Source organism: Paroedura picta, chromosome 11, assembly GCF_049243985.1.
Source record: "Paroedura picta isolate Pp20150507F chromosome 11, Ppicta_v3.0, whole genome shotgun sequence".
Classification (NCBI taxonomy): domain Eukaryota; kingdom Metazoa; phylum Chordata; class Lepidosauria; order Squamata; family Gekkonidae; genus Paroedura; species Paroedura picta.
The window spans coordinates 38,831,757-38,846,726 of NC_135379.1; the positions used below are offsets into that span (position 1 = coordinate 38,831,757).

Genomic DNA, 14,970 nt, shown 5'->3' on the forward strand with positions numbered 1-14,970 from the left:
AAGAGTTTTCACTACCTGCTACATTAATTAACTCTGCAACATCACTGTCCTCTAGAAGAGACAAAAGGGTAATAGGTCTTTTGATTAAAAATAAATGAAGAAGAGACAGTTATCCTATGATATATTACCAACAACTTGAATTCTACCTCAGCAGCTGCGGCCTGTGAAACAGCAGGATGTATGCTAGGCAAACGTATTTACATGGAAACACACCAGCAGCAAGATAGATCCACACACTTCACTCTGAGGGAGGAGATGAACCCTGTAGAGTGACAAAGCTAGCAGTTTATACTAACAGAATTTTAATGAGGCATCGGAAAGGCGAAAAACGGGGACACCAATGTACCAGAGACAAAGAACAGATCACAGGGGCTGTCAATAATGAACGGGAAGATTTTTCTAATAGGAAAAATGAGATGCAAATGTGATAAGAACTGGAGGGCACAAGGCAGCTCCCTTTTCCACACTTTTGTGTGCCACAAAGTACTAGCCCAAGAATACTTTCCTGGAAGTAAGCCCCATTTAAGAGAACTGCGTAGGATTCTGACTACCCCTGTGTCAGGTTGCTGTCACAATAATATAAGAAGGACGGTCTAATAATTAAACCAAACAGAGAGAAACACTGTCAATATAATAAATATATTCATAAAATAAAGAAAAATGTCCTATTTTTGTAGTTTTCCTTGTTTCTTTATTCTTTAGGACTTCTGTCAAAACAGAATCCAGGTAATGTCCGTTTTCAGTGAAATTCTTTCATCAGTGACAAGTCCTTGTATATATTAATAGTATAATACTGGCCACAGGCTCACCCATACCTATGTGTGGCCTACTAAGACCCCTAGATCCTTTTCACGCGTCTCCCCCATCCTATATTGGTGTATTTGGTTTTTACTACCTAAATGCAGAATTTTACATTTGTCCGTATTGAACAGTTTAGCCCACTTCTTGAGCCTATCAAGATCATCCTGTATTCGGATTATGTCTTCGGTTGTGTTTGCTACCCAACTGCCACTTACTGGGTGAAGCAGTATATAATCAAGGCCTACGAGACCTCGGGAAAGGTTCCCCCAAGGAGAATCACAGCACATTTAACTAGAGCAGCAGCCACAGCAGCCACCTTGTCCACTCACAATCCAGTGTTGGAGACCTGCTAGTTGGCAACATGGACATCCTTCTCAACCTTTGTTAATCACTAGCGCATCGACCAGCGGGACGCAGAAGCAGTGGTGTTTGGTTGGCAAGCCCTCTGCCAAGTCATACAAGACTGAGGGATTGACATATTTGTCCCACCCTGGTTGGCAGGTTGGGTATAGCTAACCACCTGAATGAACTCTGCCCCACTGAAGGAGAACGAAACCTTGAATTCACCTGAAGGTTGACGTCATCCCCTTCCCATTCATGGGAGCCCAAATGGAGGACCAAAGGGGCGGGGACACTGAAAAGGAGAAATTCAAGACTAAAAGCCCAAGGGCAACCAACAGAGACAGCAGGGACAGTCGTTCCCATGACTGCAGTTAGACAAAGATAGCCTGACACCCAATGGGATTACAGCAGGGCTTGGCCAGTACTAGAAGGTCAGGCTCTGGTCACCGGAAGGCAGGATGCAAACTGCCCTTCCTACTTGAGCCAGCAGAGGCATAACCTAGCCACGTGTATGATTTCGCCCCACTGAAAAGAAGAAACCTTCAGGTGAGTCCAGTGTTTCATTTTATATGTTCAGAAATTGGGCCTTGGCAACTTAGAGTTATATGATGAGCTGGAAGGCTGCATCAGATTTGGTTATGCTTTTAGCAACTGCACCAGCTCCCTGTTGCCTTCTAGGCTCAGTTCAAGGTGCTAGTTATATTATAATATTCCACACCTCTCTGAATCAGTAGGTCTGCCTTCCCCCTCCTAGGCTGTTTTACTGGAGCAGTCAGGACAGATTGATGAAAGCTGAAAGAGAAATGAAGGTAACAGATTATATTTGGTGATGATCTTAATATTTTCTCCTAGCAGAAAGCCCCCCCCACACACACACACAGATACCCCAATTCTTTGTATGAACTAAAAAGGGAAATGGCCCTTGTTTCCACTAGTTAAAGGAGATCTCAGACACTGTCTTTGTTACACCCATTTCGCCTTCTCAGACCTAATTGTGCATCTAAGAACATTCCACACTATGGAAAGCCTGCCAAGTTTAACAGGAATTAATGTGGACATACAGATGTGAACAACAAAACACACAGCTGCTACCTGAAAATACAACTGAGCTGAGGAAACAAGGACACATACTGTAAGGTTTGGAGTGCAGTGATGATTTATAATAGGGAATAGGATGAATGGAAAGGATGCAGGTGAGGCAGGAGTCAGAAATGTTGGTCCCAAAGAGCAGAGAAATGGAGGAAGCAGAGGCCAAGTGAAAGAAAAAAAAAACTTAATCAGGCTCGATGGGGACAGAACTAGAAACTGGTTCCAGTCCAATACATCTTTATGGTCCTAATCTCATACACACTTTTGCCTTTCAGAGGGTATCCTTGCTAGTATAAGATTTAAAGAAAAACCTTTTAAATGAATTGTTATCTAGCAATATTTTTTGTTTCATAGAGGTTAGTAATGGGCTCCTTTAGCAGTAGGAAAGCGCATCTTGCAGCGCTGAAATTAGTATACCTGAATGGATCACTGCTGAAGGAAAAAATGAAAAGAAAAAGGAATGCCCTTTTAGCCTATCCCAAATCACCTAAAACAGCAGAGGACCCAAAGCATGGCTGATTGATGCCTGGCTTAGCAGTCGTTAAGTTGAAAGGATGATAGCGCTTTGTCTATTAAAAAGGAATAATAATGTAAGATAGTATAACCACTATTCTGTTAGTGCTTATTTTCAGGTCCAAACAAACACATGTGTTAATTAATGAAGTAGCTCTGAGGCATTTTCCACCACGCGTGGTACTCTCTTCACCACACTGGTTCCTTTTATGGACTGAGGAGAAACTTTAATTAAATAGAATGTGTGATAGAGTATGACAAGATGAGGCATGAATTCCTGCAACCAAATTGCTATAATTTGCTTTTCAACCATGTACTATTTCAAGAGAATCAATCTCTTGGAAGAATCATTAAAATACTAGGGCTACATTTTGAAATATCTAATATATTTAATAATAATAACACTTTAAACAACAATAACATGTTTAAGAGTCTGCCCCTTCAGAACTGACCACTTAACCTGTGCACAGAGCCCCGAGTTTTGACTACTGTTCACCTGTTCTTATTTAGTACACCTTGTGTTCATATTGCAATGCATGCTTTAAATGCACTAGTTCTGCTGTTCCAAGAAATCACAGTGAAGGGCAGTGTATAAATTGAATGAAAGAAAATAAATAGGAGTTTGATGGCACCTTAAAGATTAACATAACTTTGTTCGAATATACGTTGAAATAGAACTTTAAGTGTCAAACATTTCCTGATTATTTTTATGCAACTACCTTCTGGAGAGGACATTTTTTTAAGGCAAAATAGCAATGTTTTGGTTTAATGTCAAATAATTTGGGTTTAAGAATTCATTCATGAAATCTAAACAGCCTAGTAAGTGACAATGCAGAACTTAAACTTTTGAAAAAGTTTGACTCATAATCTCTCTGGAAGTTCAGATGTTGCTCTGAAGTGTCCTGCTTATTAGCATACACGCCTGGGAAAGGTTATGTGGAATGATGGAGGAGTGCCATTGTCCTTGCTAAGAAGACTTTTTGGTTTACAAAGTTACTAACTGACAGGCACCATTGTCCATTGTGAACTGCAAAGGAAAACGTGATGTTTTCAGAATGACCACAGCAACTTTCCCCTTCACATTCTAGAGAGCTGTTCAATCAAATGACTTCTCTTGGATAGGACAGGAAGTTTTACAGTGCCATCCAAAGCAGAACAAAAATAGAGTCCAATAGCACCTTTAAACCAACAAAGATTTATTCAAGGTGTGAGCTTTTGAGCGCATGCACTCGAAAGCTCATGCCTTGAATAAATCTTTGTTGGTCTTAAAGGTGCTATTGGACTTTATTTTTGTTGTGCTACTTCAGACTAACACGGCTACCCACCTGAATCAATCCAAAGCAGAATACTAATACTGTTTAGCATCTCTTTACTTTTTCAGTTTCCTTCTGAGTGCTTAGGACAGTGCACATAGTTCTCCCCCTCATCCACCCTATTCTCACAACAACCTTGTGAGGTAGGGTAGGCTGAAAGAAAGTGACTGACCCACAGTAAATTTCATGGCTGAATCAGGATTTGAACTCCAGACTTTGTAGCCCACTAATCTATGCCACATGGACGCACTGAACCATTTGAATTTGTCCAGTTATGCACGAGTACCCAAATTGCTCAGTTAAACGCGCGTTACTTAGATGCTGAGGAAGACATGGTTATGTAGAAGAAAGAATTTGCAAGTTTGCCATGCACAGGTAGGATATGCAGTCGTTTGGCAGCATCAAGTTATTTTTGACTCATGGAAACTCAGTGCATGCTGTAATTTCTGTTTCTGCAATCCTAGTAAGAAGCCTTGGAGCCTGCTCTCCTTGGCATCTGATAATTCCAGCAAATGATCCAGTGCTAATGACTCTTCCCAGTGGTTCACCATTTGGAAGGTAGTACAGATGCTCCCACTGTAAGCACTCATTAATTCAGTCACACATTCGTAATTCTCCGATCTTCCCGTTTTCCTTTGCATTTCAGGATAGTTTTCCACTATTCAGTGCAAATGGGGTGTGTGTGGAAACAGAAGAGAACCAAGGTTAGTATTTTTGCAAGAGCTGGAGCATGCTGATACTAATAAGCTGTACAAGTTGGGAGTCCATGCAGAATCATAGTGGGGATAAACAACTGGTAAATTTCTCCCCAACTGAAACATCTACAGCATTGTAAACAGTTAGAGGTCAAACCATACATATTTCCTTGTTCCCTTTTGTGTTGCTTTTCCTCCTCTTTATCAACACTGGACTGCTAGCAGTCTTCCAATAAGCATGCTCCGGAATTTTTTAAATTGCCGTATATACTCGAGTTTAAGCAGAGGTTTTGGCACATTTTTTTACACTGAAAAGCCTCCTCGGCTTATACTTGAGTATATACAGTAATTGAAATAATTTCTTTTAAACAGCCTGCTACGGCTGTGGGAAGCCAGCTAATCATTGCAATGCATTTTGCATTTGCAAAATGTATTGCAATGCTGCGGAAGATGGCCTACAGGAAAGCATGTTTTTGGGGAAAAACATTTCCTGGCCAAGCATAGAAGGTTTTTCTTTTTGAAAATCTTCTGTGTTTGGCTAGGAAAGTATATAAGGCTAGGGGCCTTCTAACCTGCTTTTTGCTGGCCGCCTGGCCTATGCTGCTCTGTCTGGTAGAGTAGAATCTTACAGTCTAACTCCCAGAGAGTGTGCTTCTGGCTGCTGTGCCAAACATTGGAGGATCATCCCTGGAGAAGACATCAGTGGTTTGATCTTTTTCCCTTCTTGCCTTCACTTTTCTTCTTTCTCTTCTTAATCACTTCTTCCTAACTATTCTTTTGGTTTTTGTGGGTGGGATAGGGTGGGTTTTAGGGGTGCTTTGGGATTCACTGTTTCTTTCTCCTAGTGTTTCTTTCTTCTTTTATCAGAGGGGCAGTATTGTTTGGCTTTTCTTGGGGTTGGGTTCCTTTTAAAAGTTGATTTTTACAGTTCTTTCTTTCAGGGTTCAGTTTTATAGTTCTTCATTTCAGTGTTTTGTTCTGGGGAGGGCACTATTGTTGTAATTAGAGTTGTCCATTCCCCCAGTTGTCTGCTGAACCCCCTAGCTTGTCTCTGGATGCTCACATTTCACTGATCTAGTGATCAGCACCAAGATTACCAGTGGAAGGAGTGATATGCTAGAATTCTGTCGTTCATTTTTTAAAACTGGTACTGCAATCCATGCCTACCCGTCATTTGATAGTGCTTCCCCAATGGATGGGTGCAGTCTGTAGTTAGACAATTATGACCATAGGACTTTGCACAGCTTCAGATTATTTTCTTATTATTATTTGATGAGGTCTTTCCAGAACAAACTTTGGCACTGGAAAACAGATTACAGAGCTCACTCATTTCAAATTAAGACCAATGAATTAAGGTACATGCAGTCACGCCCACAATGTAGCAGGCAAAATATCAAACAATGCAACATTTTGCGTCATGAAAGTTATTAGAACAGGCAAAAGGACATTCATGTGAGTTGTTTCAAATGACCGCAGACACTGCTTGCCGTGCAGCCTTTAACAATAACAAGAAATACTAAACTTGGAAAGAGGGTTTTGTCTTTGCGTTTTTAAAAATAATTTTAGAAAGCCTCTGTTGTTGTTTTTAACTCAAAATGAACAGTAAAACCAAATCTGGCCAACATTCAACTCTTTTAGGGTGCTTTGATTCTCAAATTTAAATTGTCGCCCTATGATATAAGAGCCTCTTGTGACGCAGGGTGGTAAGGCAGCTGACATGCTGTCTGAAAGCTCTGCCCATGAGGCTGGGAGTTCGATCCCAGCAGCCAGCTCAAGGTCGACTCAGCCTTCCATCCTTCCAAGGTTGGTAAAATGAGTACCCAGCTTGCTGGGGGGTAAAACGGTAATGACTGTGGAAGGCACTGGCAAGGCCACCCTGTATTGAATTTGCTAAGAAAATGCTAGAGGGCATCACCCCTAGGGTCAGACATGACTCGGTGCTTTCACAGGGGGTACTTTTAGCTTTACCTTACCTATGATATAATGGTAGATTATAAATGAAGTAAATACATAAGTCTCCATCATGAGCTTCATCAGATGACCTTAGTCTGGTCACTCTTGCTCCCAACCTGACCTACCTCATGGCCTTGTTGTGAGAATAAAGTAGTAGGCCAGCCTACATATACCTTTTTAGACACTGGATAAATTCAATAGCTCTTTCATGCGAACCAATCAGATCTGAGTATACAGTGCTTAACACTGGTTGGGTAGGGTCTACAACCTTCATCTCCATTTCTTAAATGTTTGAAAATGTGTAATGGTCTTTTATTTGGCTCAGTCTTCAATACCCATGTATGATTCTTTGCATATTGGGGGGAGGGGAATGATAGTACGTAAGACACCCAGTTAATTTCCATGGAGTATGAAGACATACATGGATGAAGGAATGTGAAAATGCTTTTGATTTCCCCATTGGAACAGATGATTACATACCAGGAGCTTCCATGCATAGATAGTGCTTTCTGGGCAAGGATCAATTTAAAACAAAAATCTAGAAAAATATAAATACAGAACAATAAAATGTAGTTATTATGATCTTAAGGTAAAGCGGTAAAATCTGGAAAGAATCCAGTTTCTGTTTTTGCATTCCTACAGGAATTATTCCAGAGATGAAATCTGTCCATCACTGAAATCTTAGAAGTGATGTTGACATTTGTAAGGTCAGGCAGAGCCCTATAAGCCTCATCCCGTGTTGATGCTCAAGTGAAAATCAAAGGGAAACATTTCTTTGAGGGCTAAATGAGCAAGATAAAGGCATGAGGCAATTCCTTATGTCTTTGATCCAAAGAAAGACCTTGACTAATTTAAAACCGGAAAAATCTGCAAGTCTTAATTTTCTCTGCTCTGTTACTTTGTTTTCGAGATGACCTTACTGACTGAGGAAAGAGTCTTTTGTTTCCAGCCCTTGATTTCAACTGGATCATGAGACAATTATTCATTTTGAAAAATATTTAACAAAAATATCTCTTTTTTTTCCAGCTGTACAGCTTGTGACATTTCTTGCAGGAGACAATGATGCTCATACAGGAAGAGCAATTTCCAGAAACACACTTTGTTCCCTCTTACATCAGAGCAACTCTACTAATTTAATCTCATTGAAAATCAGATTAAACGAGTATTTGAACTTAAAAAAAATCCATGCAATTTTAAGTATAAGAATATCCTTTAAACTACACAATCTCAGAGGTTCTTCTGCTTGACTGAAGAGGGAAACTATATTTTGATGTAATAAAGATGGATTCCCTTGCAACATTTGTAAAACTACAACAGATGGTCAAAATACACGTTGCAGATCTCAGTTACAAGGAGCCACTACTTAAACCCTTCAAAAGAAGCTGCACGTTATCTGTTAGAAATGCCGTCTGCCACATGAGAAAAAAATACACATTCCTTATTGTTTGCTTGGACTGTAAATGTCTGAGAAATGTCCCCACCCAATTACTAACATGCATGCTTTCATTCCAAGTCACACCTTAAAGTAACTTAAACGAGATTCCTTAGCGAAGGGACAAACAAGAATGATGTGTGCATTTCATGCAGATATTTGAGGAGTGTTCCTTTCAGTTGTGGCCCAGGAAACATTGCAGTGGTGTTGTGTGGAAGCCCGAGGCTACGACTCTGAACATTTTGAGCAATAATTTATGCCAGAACACACATCCCTGAGACATACGAATGAAGAAGAAATTGTCTCACTAATTTTATAAATATGAGATTGTGGGTGACATTAGGGAAAAATTGCTCTGGCCCTTTAGAGGCTGGCAACCCTATCTCTTCCCAGACCTCTTCCTTGAGCTGGAAGTGAGATAAATATGCAGGTAACAACTGTGACCATTTGATATCGGCAATACATATTTACTCGATATGCGTACTGCACCTGTACAAGTATGTTTTAATATTTCACTCAATAAAGCTATCCTTGATGATTCTGCTAAATTCCCATCTCCATTTTCCTTCCATGTCTCCCTCAGAGCTTTGCCTGTTTGCTTCCCTCAGACATATATGAAGAAGAGGAAGAAGACTTGGTACTAGTATGCTGCTTTTCTCTACCAGGAAGCCTCAAGGCAGCTTACAGTCGCCTTCCCTTTCCTCTCCCCACCAGAGACACCCTGTGAGGGAGGGGAGGCTGAGAGGGCCCTGATATTACTGCTTGGTCAGGACAACTTTATCAGCGCTGTGGCGAGCCCCAAGGTCCCCCAACTGGCTGCATGTGGGGGAGTGCAGAATTGAACCCGGCATGCCAGATAAGAAGTCTGCACTCCTAACCACTACACCAAACTGTCATTCCCTTTTGGTCAGGTATTAGAACTGAAAGCTGCAGCTCTTTAAGGGCAGGAGTGAGCAGTGGCAGCAGAAAGCTTTCTCTCTTATGTTTGGCTTTTCATTCACATAGACCTGTGTCAGTACAGCACAGGGCAAATTATTTTAGTGAAAATGAATGCCTCTGATGGAGGAGGGATGATCCTCAAGCTGGAATTTCTTGATGTGGAATTTATTTAAAACTTTTCTTTATTCATTTCCCACTCAAATAGGGTCCTCCAGGTAGCAACTTTCAAAACATTTTGAAGAAAAACAGGTATGTATGTGGACTAAAGAGTGTTCCTATTTTCAGTTCTGAAATGTAGGAGTGCTAAACTGGGTTGTGGAATAATCAGCCCACATCCAACTGCATTTCATTATCACTGTTCTAGTTTTAAATTTGTTTTAATAACGACATTATTTTTAGGCGTCTGTTGATCTGCTTTAATATACAGCGCCTACCCTTTTGAGACACTTTAAAGAAAATCAGAATAAAAAAATACTTTAATAAAGAAAACAATGAAGGCCCCTTAAAAAAAAAAGGCTCTGTATTGGATCACATGCATGCATGTGCACACACAGAGGTTTGTGAAAGAGATGGAAGAAGCTGAAGTCCTTGTATAGGTTAATATCACTCGATATGAAACATTTTATTTTTCCCCCAGAACATCTGTAAACTATAATTAGTATTCAAATGGGAAAAGATTTTAGAAAGTTTCCAATCTCTCAACATTTGTTTTACGTTAACTGTTGCACGTATTTATGGTTTTATGGCTTGCTTCAAGATTGCTTTGTCATCAGCTTGTTTTTATCATAGTTTTCAAAGAAGCAAGCATGCACATGTAATAAAACTGCCGCGGCATTTGTTTGTGCCCTTTATATACTAGCAGATAGACATCTGTTTTACTAAGCTAGCTGTAAAATTTAGTTGTTACTTGTGCTTGAACGACCTCCAGAGCTGGCTTATTTGAATGGCTTGTTCGTACATGCAGGTTGGACTCTGCATGGCTTTTTGACTCCCATGTGTATGTCTGAATTGTTTCCATTCTATGTTTGAGGCGATACACATTTTTTTCTTTGTGGTATATGATCTTTTATGCAAGCAGTTGGACGTGGGCCTTTTATTCTATAAGTGGGTGAAGCACTTTGGATATGGTGGAAATTAGCAGCTTGAACTTTCTTTTCCAAAGTGCGATGAAGGACAATTAAGGAGAATGGTAGACAAGGAAACTCTGTTTTTCCATTCCCAGGGACAGCTCAGGGATCATAGAAAGCACAAAACCTGACAAGACAGCCTTCTTGATATGGGGGGAATAAAAACCCCACATTTGTCAATACTGTCGCAAAAACAACAACAACAAAAGATGATATATATCAATGCAGTGGAAACTTTGCTAGCTAGTGTTGTCCAAGAGCGTATTTGGCTGCAGTGTACACAAATCCTTGATGTCTTAACATAGTCTTTAAACTCATCACTTTTACATTGCTGTCCCTCTTTTCTTCTGCGTAACCAGAAGATTCACTTCTGAGCTGGAGCATATTAACTGCTATCAATGACGCTTACAGCTCAACTAACTGGCTGTCAGCCATCCAAGCTTTAGAATGCTTGGAAAACGCATCTCTTGTTTCCTAGGGAACTTCTCTGTCTTAAGGGCTTTCAAAGCACTCCAGGGACATTTCATTAGGATTACTTTGCATCCAAAAGCAATCAGTACATCAAATTGAATTTGGTGCCTCCCCTTTAGAAAAGTTTCTGACACGGCAATGCTAATAATGCGTAAAACCCAGTTGGTTTTCTTTTCTTTGGTTTATGTTAAATTTAATACTTTTACTGTTTTAGTCAGCAATTCTTTCTCCAGAACCCAGTCCTCCAGCCCAATCTTTTCCTTTGATACTTCCTGTATTTCAAAAACCATTTCTTTATTTATTTGTTTATTATATTTGTATACCGCCCTCCCTGAAGGCTCAGGGTGGTTCACATGAAACAGAACAGAAACGGTACAGATAACTTAGATTAACAATGATGAATGAAGTGAAACAACAAGCAACATGGAACTGTAAAAAAATTAAACATTAAAGTAACACATACTGATAGCCCAGTGGGTTGGGCAGAACTGCAGTGGGTACCATAGGAGGGGGCTCAGGAGGAAGCCCTTGGGAAGTGATGGTACAGTTTGACCTCAACCAAATGCCTGGTGGAGGAGCTCCCATTTACAGGCCCTGCAGAACTGTTCAAGTTCCGTCAGGGCCCTGATCTCCTCTGAGAGCTCATTCCACCAGGTGGGGGAAAGCTCTGGCCCTGGTTGAGGCCAAGCGAACTTCCCATTCAAATAAGACCTCTGTGACATCCAAATGGGTGACACTGCATTTTTTCTTCTTCATAAAGTATTACCACTGGTAAAAGCAGAAAGAGCAAAAGCAAAGAATGCACTTGTTAATGCTGCTGTTAATTAATGCAAAAAAGTGTGGTGCAGTGGTTATAGAGTTGGTCCTATCTGTCTTAACAGTGACTCCCCTCATATGTTGTCCATGAGTCTATGGACCCCACCATGTGCCTCATGGTATCCACATTCTTATTTCCTAAGATAAAGAGCAAATCCTGCCTTTTGTCTACCTTACTGAAGCAGGTGGTGGTTCAAAAGAGCCCAGAAGGCATCACCTTTGTAGCTATAGGAAGTGTGTATTTAAAAACAGTTGCTCCTACCATTGGGAGATGCATGGCTTGGAATCTCCCAATGTTTTGTAATTGGCCACACACACCCTGGAAGCCATTTTGTGCTGGCATTCACTATCTGTTCGCAAAATCCAAAGGTTCCTATAGCCTCAGCAAGGTTGGACAATCTTTGGACACAGTGACACTGAAATTTCATTTAGCACAGATTTCCACAGCCTATTATTTACTTTACTTGTAGTCCCTTTTCTTGCAGAGACTTGAGGCAGCCCTTTTAAAATTAGTCTGGATTAAAATGAAGAATACGGATTGCTTCACCCCAATATGATTTAGTTGTACCAGTGACTTGATAGGTATCAGGTCAAGTTCATGATGTTGGCTGAAACTTGAGACCTCAGAAATCATATTCTGCCACATGGTCCCTGCTGCCTCTTCAAATTTTTGGATATTGTGTTCATTCGTGTCCCAATGTGTACTGCAAACTGACCAACCAGAGTGCAAAGAAGGGCTTAATGGTAGAAATCTAGGTACAAGACAACTGTTACACCCCTGCACTCGTCCCTTTTTCAGCACCAGGTGGAAATGTTTATTTTGAAAGCCTTTTGTGTAAATCTGCCATGCTTTGGCAAGGGTTTTTTTTTTTTTTGGAAATCCCTTTGAATGCTTCAGTAAAAGGGTGACTCAAAATTTTAAAAGTGATGAAACAATCTGCCCCATAGACTTAAACTTATGGAAGACGGAGAATATTCCTGTAGAAGAAGATGACCGCATTCCAGCATGCCAGTGGGAAATCTGGTATGCATTGCCTCCTGTTAAGAAATTTCTGAGGTCAATTTATGGGCACAGACAAAAGGTGGCCTGTTATATTAGTCATGTACATGTATTCCATTTGAATTTCCTGTTCGTGCACAGCTCATTGGTCCAACGGTTGTCCACATTTCAGTATGAGTCAACAGGCCTCCTATGTGTGAGCATCTCATACCCAACGTAGGTTAGAGACATCTCTTAAAATTACGTTTTTTTTCTTATTTTGCTTAATCCATCAGTCAAGGCAACATATTTCTAAATACAACCGATGCACAAACAAACAAAACCTCTTATAAAGAATTTGGAAGGCCGTTAACCCTCTGTCAGTGAGCCCAGATGTTTCCAACAGTTCCAAGTGTTGTTTGCTAATTGTTGCTGAGACAAAATGTACATTTGTTTTTAAAAGTCCCAATATATATTTTTTCAAATAAAACGTCTATATCAGCAGAGTACATGATATTGCCAACTAAACATTGGGACAACTGTGAGCAAATATGACAGATGGAAAATTCCATTGATACATATTTTTTAAAGAGCTGCCTGTTAAGTGTAATTGCTGCTGTTTATGTATCCTGGAAAAAAGATATGAAAGTTTCCCTCTCGCTGGTTTTCTTTCTTGTGATCCATATTTAATGTACTGCTGTAATCATTTACAATCCTATTATTGATTCTCAGACATGCACCCTATGGCCTATTATCTTTCTATAATAATTTGTTACTGCTCTTTAAAGCTATGTAAGGCTTCACAAGACCTATAGAAAGCCAATTGATTACAGTTTACAGGCCAGCAATTCATTTCTGCACATTTTCATTTTGTGTTAAAAAGAAACATCATTAGTTTTACTCCTTAGCTTCAGTGTTTGACACACTTTTAATGCCTGCAGCTTATTATTAAAACACAAAATATGTATTTAAGTGATGTCAGAAGCCGTAACAAGAAATCTACCTGGCTTCGACCAGATCCACAGCCTTTCATTCATGGTCCCAACCTGGGCTGATTCTGCACTTACTTTGTTTATTCCGTTGTGGATCCTGCTGAATTCAGATCGATTTGAACTCGGTCTTCCTCTCCCCCCCTCCATTGAAACAGAAAAGTGTTCTACATTTGCTTAGGGAGGCTCAGAAGAGGAAGGGGAAGCCAAGTGCAGCAGGAGCCTCTTTTCTTGAAGCGGGGGTAGGGGGGAGCAGAGGAGGGAGGAAAAAAAACACGAAGCAAATCTCTACCTACAGAAGTTAGGGCTTCTAGAACTTCAGTTGAGAGAAAATTAGGGCTTCCCCTTAAAAAAAAACACTTACAGCCTTGGCCAACCAGGGCTTCTCTACCACGGAGCTTCGGCAATATATGCGAAGCAGCTGGAGATCCACATGGTTTCTCATGCTTTCTGAATCCGATTCTGAAAATATTGAGGGTTATTTCCACTCCTAAATATTGCAGGATAAAAGTAGGGTCACTCCAGATCAATCATGCTTGTTGCAGAGGGAAACTTTAAATCAGACAAAATCAAAATGGAAATTGCATTCAGTGATGGCAGGGATCGAATAGACCTGGGATTGGAATAAAAGCTCAGTGCAGTCTCTACCCTGATGGGATATGCTCCCCAAGGAAATCAAGTCCCTCAATTTTGTAGAGTCTGCAAAATGGCGCTCTTCCACTAGGCTTTTAGGTGAGGCCAGTGATGGGGACCTCCCCACAACCCGGTGCTATTGTCAGGCAACTCTAGACATCCATGTCACTGGCTGCTGCTGTTTCCCCCTCTAAAACTGTTGTAACTATCCAAACATACAATATTCCTAAACTTTCGATTGATATTGTCTATAATAACTGTTTTGTCCCTCATGCTGTAGCAAATTTTCAATGTACCTTCCTATTCCTAGTGTTTCTATGTACACTGCCCTGAGACATCATGGTGAGGGGTGGTATATAAATTGAATGAATGAATAAATAAAGTCTAAAAGCAGACAAAAAATTAAAGTCAAGGCAAACAATTTGTATTATCTGAGATGTCTTAATGGTGGAAAATAACCAAGCCAAGGAAGACTATATAAAAAATATATTTTTTTATTCAAAAAGAAAGTACAGAAGTGAAGCAAAACACGCCAAATGGGTAGCTTCTCCCATCTTAATCTCCCCCCGCCCACTGGAGGGCTCTAGTCCTTATGTAGAATTCACATAGTATGTGTGCCCAGTCAGCTGGGGATAAGTACTTTGTCCTGCCAGCCACTGACTTCTCTTTAACCCAGGAATGGTTTTAGAGAGGTTACTAGATCTCAGATTGTGCTATTCACTGGGTTTTTGATGTGGAACACATCTTCTAGCACACCCCCTGAAAAGGCTATACCCTGCCCCATGGAGCATCCTAGAAGAGGCTGACACAGCTGCGGGGTAACGTGACAGGTAGCTGGCTGGGACAGCACGAGCTGTCATGGGGAGGATGTTGCGCCA

At 40.5% G+C, this 14,970-nt stretch overlaps 1 long non-coding RNA gene across 1 annotated transcript; it reads left to right on the forward strand.

Moving 5' to 3' along the window:
• The first annotated feature begins 1,470 nt into the window (after window positions 1-1,470).
• On the forward strand, window positions 1,471-7,879 carry LOC143820139 (uncharacterized). Its single transcript, XR_013225254.1, has 3 exons — window positions 1,471-1,689; window positions 4,705-4,762; window positions 7,733-7,879. It is a non-coding gene; the product is annotated as an uncharacterized LOC143820139 (long non-coding RNA).
• The last annotated feature ends 7,091 nt before the right edge of the window (window positions 7,880-14,970 follow it).